This window comes from Panthera tigris, chromosome B3, assembly GCF_018350195.1.
Source record: "Panthera tigris isolate Pti1 chromosome B3, P.tigris_Pti1_mat1.1, whole genome shotgun sequence".
Classification (NCBI taxonomy): domain Eukaryota; kingdom Metazoa; phylum Chordata; class Mammalia; order Carnivora; family Felidae; genus Panthera; species Panthera tigris.
The window spans coordinates 80,054,266-80,066,293 of NC_056665.1; the positions used below are offsets into that span (position 1 = coordinate 80,054,266).

Here is a 12,028-nt window from a genome sequence, read left to right on the forward strand (position 1 = left end):
TTACATTTCTGTTTACAGAAACACAAGGCTTGTAAAGTGATTTTAATATGAAACATTGGCCATGAATTGCATATATGAGATGAAAAATATTACATACTTGAAAGATACAGCCTGAAAATCCTGAGATGTAGGAAAACAAATTGGTAATATTTCAGAGGGTAAGAAATGTTTTTCCCTTTATTTCATCTATCATAAATTTGCTCAAATATATTTAAATTTTTATGCTATGATCAAGGCTGGTGAGGCATGAGTAATGGACAATTCCTGGAAACAAGTTATAATTCTCTACTCATTCTTGACACTGTTTTATGCATTTCCAGAACACTTCATCTCTTTGCATAGATCCAAATTCTCATCTGGTATCATGTATATATTCTCTCTGTCTGAAGAAATTCCTTTAACATTTCTTATAATGCAGGTCTGCTGGCAATAAAAGTGTGAAAAAGTTTGGAAATACTTTTATTTCTCTTTCATTTTTGAAAGAGATTTTCATGAGGCATGGAACTCTGGTTTGACAGTGGTTCTTCTTGTTTTTCAATATACAATAAAAGCTTGGATTGCGAGTAACTTGTCCTGCAAGACGGGCAAACATTCCTGATCAATTTTAACTTGATAAACGAGTGATATCTTGCAATACGAGTAGTATATGACACCAAGTGTCACATGATCACAACTGAGCCAATATGAAGATGTATACTGTGTTCTGTATTCAAGTCAGAAGACCCAATGTTGTTAATATCTATTCTCCCCAATTTGATTGATAGAGGCAACGCAATCTCAACCAAAATTCCAACAGAGTTTTGTAGATATTAACAAGCTTATTCTAAAATTCAGATGGAAATGAAAAAAATCAAGAATAGCCAAAACAACTTTGTGAAAGAAGAATGTTCCTGTTTAGGTGTGTTTTCTTGTTAGGTGCTGTCTGAGGGGCAGGGAGGGGACTGAGCTACAGGCCAGGGGCAGCTCATGAGAGCCTGGCACTACCCAAGGACAGCCAGAGGCTGGAGGCCCAGTGCTGCCACTTTAGCCCCTAGTCTGGCTGTGGAGTTGGCATGCCTGGAATAGACCAAGTGGGGGCTCCCAGCAACTACAGATGTCCAAGGCAGGAAAACAAGGCTGCCAGCCCCCAGCAGCCCTCACAACGATCCTCAAGGACTGATGTTGGCCTCCAGCCCTGGTTGAGGAGAAAAGGGACCCCTCACAGCCCCATGGGAGAGAGGCCCTTATAATAACTAATATTAAAAAAGCCTAATCAAACCAAATATTGTCAAGGGTACAGAAGAGCTTTAACCGTCATGCACTGCTGCTGATGGAATGTATAAGGATACAACATTTTGAAAAACCTAAAAAGTTTACATACACCTGCAATGTCCTAGGGGTTTATCCTAGAGAAATGCAATCTTATATCCATACTTGTGACTTACATATAAATGTTGTAGCAGCTTTATATGTAATAGCCTGAAAATGGAAACAACCAAAAGTCTATCAGTAGGGTAAACAGATTGTATATCCATACAGGAAATATACATAAACACACACACACACACACTAGATGCATCTCCAAATAATTATGCTGAGTGAAAGAAACTTTATAAAAAAGAGTACATACTCTATGATTCCATTCTTATAAAATTCTGGAAAATGTAAACAAACCTATAGTGACAGAAAGCAAATCAGTGGTTGCCTTAAGACAGGATAGGGCAGGGGTGCCTGGGTGGCTTAGTCAGTTACGCAGCAGACTTCGGCTCATGAGTTCAAGCCCTGCGTGGAGCTCTGTGCTGACAGCTTGGAGCTTGGAGCCGGCTTCAGATGAGAGCCCTCTCTCTCTGCCCCTTCCCCTGCTTGTACTCTCTCTCTCTCTCTCTCTCAAATATAAATATAAACATTTTAAAAATTAAAAAAAAAAAAAGACAGAATAGGGCAGTGGGAAAGGAAAGAATGGAGGGAGGGACTACAAAAGGGTCCAAGAGGAAACTTTTGGGGATGATGGATATGTTAATGCTAAGTTAATATCTTGATTGTGGTGATGGTCTCATAGGTGTATACATAAAATGTATACAGTTTATTGTATGTCAATGATACCTCAGTGAGGCTGTTAAAAATGGATTTAACAAGACTAATAGCTTGGATTTTTTTTCCGGTTTTATTAAAATACAATTGAGATATAATGCTTGGATATTAAAGAAATATTCTTTAAAAAAAAAAAGTCTTAAATAAGCTCTATGTGGGACTTAGACTCATGACCCCAGGATCAAGAGTCCCATGCTCTACTGACTGAACCAGCTAGGTGCCCCAAGAAATAGTCTTTTAAAGGATTTTGAAGTGATTGGAGAAGGGAATTTCTGAAAGTAAGGTAAGAAAATGCACTTTATAAAATAGATAGATATAAATGTTTATTGTTATTTATTCTTTATTATAGAATTTATGATTTTTGTACTTTTTATTACCTTGCTAGCCCATCAAGAAAAAACTCAGTTGTGAACATTAATAATTATCTTTATAATAATTTTATCTTTGATATTTTCCTTTTAGTCATATCAAAATCACAGCTTTACACATTTAAACGTTTTTGTTGTAGGGCTCCTGGGTAGCTCAGTCATTTGAGCAACCGACTCTTGATTTCAGCTCAGGTCATGTTCCCAGGGTCGTGGGATCAAGGCCTGCATTGGGCTCTGCACTGAACATGGAGCCTATTTAAGATTCTCTCTCTCAGGGCTCCTGGGTGGCTCAGTGGGTTGGGTGTCTGACTTTGGCTCAGGTCATGATCATACGTGCGGCTCTCTGCTGTCAGCACAGAGCCCACTTCAGATTCTCTGTTCTCCTCTCTCTCTGCCCCTCCCACACACACTGTCTCTCTTACTTAGTCAAAAATAATTAAACATTAAAAAAAAGTTAAAAGAAAAGATTCTCTCCCTCTGCCCCTTTCCCCCTGCTCACATGGTCTCTCTCTCTCCCTCCCTCTCTCTCTCTCTCTCTTTCTCTGTTGAAAAAGATAATATATGAAGTACACTAAGGTAAAAAGTAAATGACTTTTTCTGGCATATATTTGGCTATAAATTCTTATGGACAATCTAATGTATTAGCTATCTAGAAAAATCTGCCTTAAAAATTCATTTAAAATTAGGAGCTGGGGTAAAGCACCATGTATTTGGCTTCTAATCAGAATTTTTATTGTAATAAGCCTATTATTTCTTCTTCAATGAAAATTTTTATTTATATCTTCTCTCTACAAACAAAATGTTAGCAAGTGTTGATTGGAAGCAAGAGAGGGATAGCAGGAGGGAACCTGAATAAACTCCTCTCCTGCTGACTTTACTATTCTCAAAAGGCAAATGAGGAAGTGTGGAATTTAGTTAGTGGATAGTTAATCGTTTTTTAAAAGCTTAGTTTCATTGTAAAAACATTGACAAGGGCTATTGACATTAATTTACTTGAATAGATGGAAACATAGTGAAACTTTTATTCCAGAATGTTATAAACAATAAATTTCATGAATATTTATTGCAAAATGTACCAAATTATAATTCTTTACAGTGCATTGTTCACCTACAATTTCACTGTCAGAAAGTCAGAGCACAGTCAGAGTCTGAAACGCCTAGTATAAATATTTACTAAATGAATTAGAATCAGGAAGCTTTCCCCACTATTCTGACTCCCTCTGGTCCCACCAGGGCGTTCCCTTCTATGCCACCGCCACCCATGGGGACGTGTAGAAGATTAAGGACTTCATTCTCCAATAGGGGAAGAAGCTTACTAGTACTCTGTTAAGAAAAAGAAAATGTTCATGCAGTGCATTCAATTGTATCCTCAACAAAGTCTCATGGCAGAACTAGGTGTCTGGAGGAAGTGGCAAGGGGCCTTGGAGGAGATTAGGTATACATGCATGTATTTTAGTCTTTCATCTTTGTTTTGGCACTGATTTTATATTTCCATCCTTTCAGAACCCTAATATTTTATTCTTAAGAGACTTAGCTGAAGTCTTAATAACAGTAAAACTTGCATTGATTTCTGCTATAAAATTTTAATTTTCCCAGAGGTAATGAAGATAATGCCATTGGTGGGAGCAAGAATTCCTGTCCCCATAAAGGATTCTTCTGGCTGAAGTAAGAATCAAATCGACATGGCTTAGATTTAATAGCATATATATGGGGAATCCACACAGACATGGAAATTCCAAAGACAGTCAGGCAAAATGAGGTATATATGTCATCCTGAACTAAAGAGAAGAGGGGAGGGGGTGGGACTTCAGAGAAAAGAAATGCACTTCACACGGCAATAAGAAGAGTAAATGTTTGGTGATTAGATATTTGCCCTGCCATACAGAGGGGTCACTCAGGTAGAATTTATCTTTGCTAATAATCCTTTTTCTGGAAAAGACCCCTAATTTAGATCCTTCTTCATAGTTAAGGACGGAGCAAAAGTTTCTCTTAAGGATATTAGGTTTCAATTGCTTTCAGCTCAGAATGATCTTCTTGCCAAAGTGCCCATCTTGGGGCAAGCCTGCCCTTGGCGCCTACTCTGTCAACTAGAAAATAAGTTAGGAAGTTCAGGAAAGAAAGAAAAGCACAATGAAAGAATGGGTAAGTTAGAGAATCACAAAGTTTTAGTGTTGGAAAATGCTGTAAAATAGTGGTTCCTAACAACTGGTCAGTGGGCCAATGCAGAAGAGTGAAAAAGTTTTCAACAACCTTTGGTTGATGAGAGATGGAAAGGAAAAAAAGGAGAGAAGTATGAGGAGGAGTCACATTATTTACAAGATTTCTTTTTGAGCTCATCAAAATTGGATTGTGGTGATTTTTGAGCAAATCTGTAAATACACTATCATTACATCGTATACCTAACATGGGTGAGTTTTATGGTGTTCGTATTATAATTCAATAAAGATGTTTTTTTAAAGTTAAAGGAAGATCAATACATTCAAGAGTTTGTTGAGCATTGACAGGAACTAGAGAAATGCACTGTTTGGGTGTCTGGAGAGATGGATATTAAAGAGTTAATGTAGGGCCTTAGAGAAATATTAACTAAGAAATAGCCCCAGTTGCACTAGCTATTTCCTTTTCTGAAATGCTCTTCCCAAACTTCTACCCACACCCACCGCCATATTCACAAAACTGGCTCCTCTTTATCATTCATATCTCTCATTTAGCAAATAAAATAAAATAAATAGAAGGTGTTTTCATAAAAGTCCTCTCTGAATGCTTCATCTAGAACGCATTCATTCTATCACACACTATATTTTAATTCTTGCCTTACATTTTTAAGTATCTGATGTGTTTATGATTTAAAAAGGTATGTATTGCTTTTAAATCTGAAACCATAAATGCCATAAGTTACTGTCTATATAAATATGACTTTACTATTCTGTCTTCATTAAAAAAACTTTATTATTCCTTTGTCTTTATTGACATGACTTGTTTTTTCAGAAAACACTTATCCAAAAACACAAAAGTTATAATTATTTTTAAGTAGCTTTACTGAGATGTAATTTACATACCATAAAAGTTGCTCATGATAGGTCTACAATGCAATGGCAGTTATTATACTTATAGACTTGTACAAAAATCAGTACAATCTAATTTTAGGATATTTTGATTCAGTTGATCACTGAAACAAAGAAAACTTGTGCCCATTAGAGGTCAATCCCCAACAACTCTTGATAGCTCTAGGCAATCACTGATCCCTTTCTGTCTCTATAGATTGGCCTATTCTGAACATTTCACATAAATGGAATCATAAAATATATGATCTTCTATATCTTATTTTTTTCACTGAATATAATCCTTTTGAGACTCATCCATATTATAGCATGTATCAACACTTCATTCCTTTTAATTCCTAAGTAGTATTATTTGTGTAGATACACTAAATTTTGTTTATCCATTCAACAGTTGATGTGTCTACTTTTTGGCGATTATAATACTGCTATGAACATTTGTGTACAAGTCTCTTTGTGAGCATTCATACTTCATTTTTTTTATGTTTATTTTTTTCTGAGACAGAGAGAGACAGAGCATGAGAGGGGGAGGGGCAGAGAGAGAGGGAGACCCAGAATCGGAAGCAGGCTCCAGGCCCCGAGCTGTCAGCACAGAGCCTGACGCGGGGCTCGAACTCACAAACTGTGATATCATGACCTGAGCTGAAGTCGGTCACTCAACCGACTGAGCCACCCAGACGCCCCTATACTTCATTTTTTAATGTTTATTTATTTTGAGAGAAGGAGAGAGAGAGAGAGGGAGAGAGAGCAGGGGAAGGGCATAGAGAGAGAGGGAGAGAGACAATCCCAAGCAGACTCTGCAGTGTCAGCACAGAGCCCGATGTGGGACTCAAACTCACAAACTGTGAGATCATTACCTGAGCCGAAACCAAGAGTTGGACCCTTAACCCAGAGCCACCCAGGTGCCCCCATACTTCATTTTTATTATGGAGATTCCCAGGAGTAATATTGTTGGGTCATATGATAACTCTGTTTAACCCTATAGGAAACTGCCAAACTGTTTTCTGAAGAGGCTGCACCATTTTGCATTCTCACAAGCAATGCATAAGGGTTCTTATTACCGAAACTGAAGTTCAGCAGCTTGTCCCTGAACAGCCAATACTCCAGAGACAAGTGTTGGTTGGAAAGGAAAGGTTGCTCCTTTTTTCAGGAGGCCAGCAACCTGGGGAGGTGGCACACTAATGTCCAAAGACCATCTCCAAAGTTCCAGATCAAGCAGGGAAGTTTTTTTTTTTTTTTTTTTTTTTTGGGGGGGGGACACAGAGAAGTAGTGACGTTCCACAAGCAGGGGAAGTGGTGGTATAGCGGTTAATCATTCTCAGTATGGTCTCAAGCAGACTTGCTGGCACGAAGGAAGGCTATTTTTTAGCATGGTCAACCTTAATCTTCAAGGAACCTCTGCTTTCTTGTTTCCCAGAGTCAGTGTTCTATTGAAATCTCAAAGAATTTATCATAGTCAAGCTATAAGCTAGAGGCCACAGGTCAGTGAGTTAGAGATATGTAATCTTTAGGCTGCCTGGGACACAGTTACAAATCCCGATTGTCATTCCTTCATTCCATTTCTATGGAATATGGGGAATATGGGTCTGTCTTCCATAGCTACTTCAAGCTGAATCAGGGTGTAGAAGGGATTTTGGAATGGAAGGTCTTGACATGGTGTAGGATGGAAGTCTTGGTCCCTTGTTTTAAGTGAGGGGGGCTGGATATCAGAAGCGGTTCTTTATCTACAACTTTGGACACCATTTTGCATAATCTAGTGACACATAACATTATTGTTTTTCCCCTAACTACATTCCAGTAAGTATCCGTTATTTCTTCTAAAATAGATCTGATACTAGAGGGATCAAAAAAAAAAAAAAAAAAAAAAAAAGGCTGGTAAACCAATCAACCCTTTTGAAGCAGAGGGGTGTAATGTAAGGTCTCCTTCAACCAAATGGCCTGCTGTCTAATTTTGTCTATACTAGTTTCAACCTGCTTATAGCTGTTATTTTAAGTACAGCAAGAAGAGTTGACTACTATACATAAACCTCCTTCTTCTGCTAAAAATAGTCTAGAGCTATTCTGTTGTCTAATACCACTTTAGCCAAGGAGTCCAAAGATTTTTGCAGAATGGCAAGAGAGTTACCGTTTTGTTAGCAATAAGAATTAACATTTTAGACACATTTTCTAACACATGTTTATGAATTGCAACTCCCTACCAGAGAGCAGAGTATATCCAAAGAAATATTCATCTCCACCTGGTATTTCTCCAGGGAGATCCCCAGTAGCCCAGGTAAATAATTTGAGCTAGTCCAGGGGGCCACTTTCGACTTATTGTGTACTAAGAAGGGAGTGATAAATGCTAACAAGCACATGCCTCCCATTGTCCCACTGTTCAAACAATCATAAACCCATGAGGTCCTCTTATTATCCTCACAGCCAAAAACACATCCAGGGAGTGTGCAGACAGTACCTGCCCAAAGATTTATAGAGGTATTTTTAGGCATAATAGGTGTTAAATTTCTGAACCGGGAGTTTGTCTGAGGGAGCTGACTTCTTCCTCCTGACTTGGCAGACAGTTAATTTTCCCAAACCCCAAGAAACATTCTTTATATTGACATACTGTGTTACAAATGGGGGTCTGATAATCTCCATCTGAGGAGTTGAAGCATTTCTCAATAAAATAGCTTAGAGGTGGTGATTCTGCAAAGGCCATAATAGAACTTTTACAGTAAGTAGTTAATTTAGGGATTCCATTTGGCCAATAGAAAGTACATTTGTAAGCTTGTGGGTCTTTACTACTATTCTGAATATAATGTTTGATGAGGGATTGAGTAAGAAAGAAACATGGGACTTCTGAATAGGGGATTACTAGACGGACCTGATAAGTGACAGGGGAAACAGGTTTCTGTAAATCTGTTGTGCGAGGGGGTACATGAGTGAAATTATACACAAGAGTAACTCTAGGATTAGAATGACCGTACTGATCGAAGCTTTGGATGATGGATCCAACAATTGGTCACATTGGCAACAGTGGTTAGTGTTCCTTGTCTCTCCAGAGTCAGTGTTTTGTTGAAATCTCAAAGAATTTATAGTTAATCAAGCTATGAGCTGAAGGCCACAGGTCAGTGAGTTAGAAATATGTAGTCTTCAGGTTGCATGGGACACAGTAACACTCTGTTTTCTCCACATCTTTGCCAGCACTAGTTATTTTCTGTTTTGTTTGTTTGTTTGTTTGTTTGTTTTATCACTATTCTAGTGGCTATATTTCTTGTAATTATCTTTTGTTGTTTTTGATTGGCACTTCCCTACTGTTTAATGACAGCATTCTCTCGTGTGCTTAGTGATTTGTGAATTTTTCTTTGAGAACTGTTCTTTTAAATCTTTTGTCCATCTTTTAATTGGGTTATCTTCTTATTATTGAGTTGTAAGTTCTTACTATATTATGAATATAAGTTCCTTGTCAAATTATATGATTTGCAAATGTTTTCTTCAAGCCTATGGGTTTGTCTTTTACCTTTGTTAGTGGTATTCTTTGAAGTGCAAATGTTTTTAAAAATGGTGATGTTCAGGGGCCCCTGGGTGGCTCAGTCAGTTAAGCTCTGACTTAGGCTCAGGTCATGTTCTCACAGTTCATAACTTCGTAAATTCAGTAAATTCGAGCCCCGCATGGGGCTCTGGGCTGATAGCTCAGAACCTGAAGCCTACTTCAGATTTCATCTCCCTCCCTCTCTCTCTGCCTCTCCCCTGCTCACCCTCTTTCTCTTTCTCTCAAAAATAAATAAATGTTAAAAAGATTTTTTTTTAATAATGAAGTTCAGTTTATCAAATTTTTCTTTTATCACTTGTGCTTTGGTATTGAGTCTCGGAAATTATTACCTAATCCAGATAATTTTATAAATTTTCAATTTCCAATTATTCATTGCTAGTATATAAAAATACAGCTCATTTTTGTGTATTGATTGTATATCCGAAAACCTGTTAAACTCATGTAAAACTCTAGTTGCTTATTTGTAAATTCTTTCAGAATTTTACATAGACAATCTTGTTGCTGCAAATAAAGAATGCGATTTATTTATGTATTTATTTATTTATTTATTTATTTATTTATTTATTTTTAAAGCCCTTGTTCTTAATATTAGTTTTTGTGTTTTTAGTCACTTGCTGGTATGAATCTAACACCTGGCTGTAATTTACTTGTGATTGACTAAATCATACAATCTTACTGACTCATGAGTTTGTATACATTTTCCTTTGAGAGACACTCAGCATTCCTTGGCAACAGTTTCTTGTAATGAATCAAGGAAACCCAAGGTTTCCTGGGTAACTGAACTCAATCATTAGGTGAATATTTAGATGGTAAACAACATAACAGGCCAGACAGCCATAAATCTAAACTCCCCTATCAAATCATCTCTATGATAGAAATGGAGTTTTCCATCTTTGCTGAAATAATAATTAAGGTGCTTTCATAGGAACTAGCTTTTGTAACCAATTATTTACAGGAATACAACTTTAAAGAGCTCTAAGGAGCAGATAATGTACATTTGGAGATTGTCTCGCTGCCACAGATTTTACAAATGAGTTACACTACCTCTCTCTTTGGCTTTAAATCTATCTAAGCATCTCAATACTACAGATAGCCTTTCCTTGTGCCAGTGATGGCAAAATGTTACCACGCTATTTGACAACTCCTGGGAGTATGTTAGTAGAGAATATATCATCAAGTGGTCTTCAACGAACATGTGGTATGGGATTTGCACTACAAAAGCATACTGGCCACTACCTGAAATGCGGCAGGGATTGCACCTTGGTAAAATGAGGCCAGACATCAATCAGGGCTCAATTTAGACATGAATGCCCCTCTTAGAAAAAGAAATCTTTAGATAACTTCATTAAATGGGCAGAAAACTTGACCTTGATTTGAGATCCAAACTTTTTCTACTCAAGGGGAATTCTGGACTGCTTTCTTTTCTCCTCAGTTCTCTTGAATACATGTTTTACAAAAGGCCTAGAAAGTTGGGAGGATTTTACATGCTATGGGTTAGAGAATAGATGATATCTAAGGTCTTTTACCAAATTAACATCCACAATTTTGCAGATAAGAAAACAACTTTCCCATAAAAGGCAAACTATAATATTCACTGATTGTTTTAGGTTAATGTCAGGCTTTTTTATAGCTGCTCATATCTCTCATGGGGTGTGTGAATTAAAATGCTGTGATGGATAAAGAACAGCCTGTGTATGCAAATGAGCTGTGTTTAAATACCAGTGTTTACTGTGTCTGTAAACAGTTCTGTCTACTGTGACCTTTGGCAAATTACTTAATTGCATTAAGTTTCATTACCTATTTTATTAGTCAGGATTAGGTAAATCAACTTTTGAATAGTTTTAGCCCAGTGTTTGGAATGTGGAAAGTACTGAATAAATGTTAGTGTCCTTTCTCCTTTCCTATCATATATCCCCTTCATTAATCTCGTTTCTGAGAAATCTGATTGAGCATTATAATCACTGCCCACGTGCTGAGGTTTAAATCTATTACCGTACAAACACCAGAAAAGAGGTGAACTGCTTCTTGAGATACCAGACTTGTAAACCCAAATTATTGAAAAAAGGAGGAGGGAGAGTTACATACCAAAAACATCATATTTGACTACCCACAAATTCTCACTATCCTTTTGAGCAACAGATAGAGTTTATTAAAACTAATGCATTCACTCTTTATATTAACAAGGATAAACTTTTCCTGTTAGCTGCCAAGGTGAAAAGTAGAGAGCAAGTCACTGAGGAATTTATCACAGGCTCTAAGGGAAGAGGTAAGGAGTATGGTGAAGATCCACTTGGGAGGCAAGTCTGGGTGATTCTAAGTGGACCGCCAGACTCAAGAAACTGGACGTGGAATGCTTCATGCTACTGAGAGAAGGAAGATTATGTTGGCTATATGTTGTGCCCATTTTGCCTAATTGTAATTACCTTTAAAATAGCCTCTCATTTAAAGTTTACAACATACCTGTGCAGTAGTTACTATGATTTACATTTTATAAACCAACAGTAATGCTCAGAGGATTGGGTCCTTCATATGCAGCTTGTAAGTAATGGTGCTGGTATTTAAATCCCAGCCTGTCTAGATGTAAAGGCCACTTAGTTATCGTGTTAGTTAGTGTTAGTTCTTACCACTATACCATTGGTCTCCTTGAAGAATTTTCCCTAAAGAGCAGTCATAAAGTCTAAGCTAGGCTTTAAGCAAGTGTCTGCCTCCTAAATGGCAATTCTGTGCTCCAGACTTTTGAAATTTTCTTCCATCCCCATCAAAACATGCAGGTGAGGACCAGGCTGATTATAACTGACTCACTTTATCAACTCACTTGAGAAGTCATTTCCCTCAACTATTCTCGGAGGGATTAAAAAATCAAAGTACACAATATAAACTGAAAACTGTTTTGATTGCCAGCAATTGTATTCAAGAATTTTTAAGATTCAGTTCAAACATGTTGTTCATTACTTGATTTATTCTGGGTGGCATTACCAGTGCGTGGAGTTACTCTTAACTGGAAA

General features: G+C 37.4%; 1 non-coding gene across 1 annotated transcript; it reads right to left on the bottom strand.

Annotated features, from left to right (window-relative positions):
- Nucleotides 1–1,091: 1,091 nt before the first annotated feature.
- On the bottom strand, nt 1,092–1,222 carry LOC122239987. Its single transcript, XR_006219372.1, has one exon.
- Between the last annotated feature and the right edge of the window lie 10,806 nt (nt 1,223–12,028).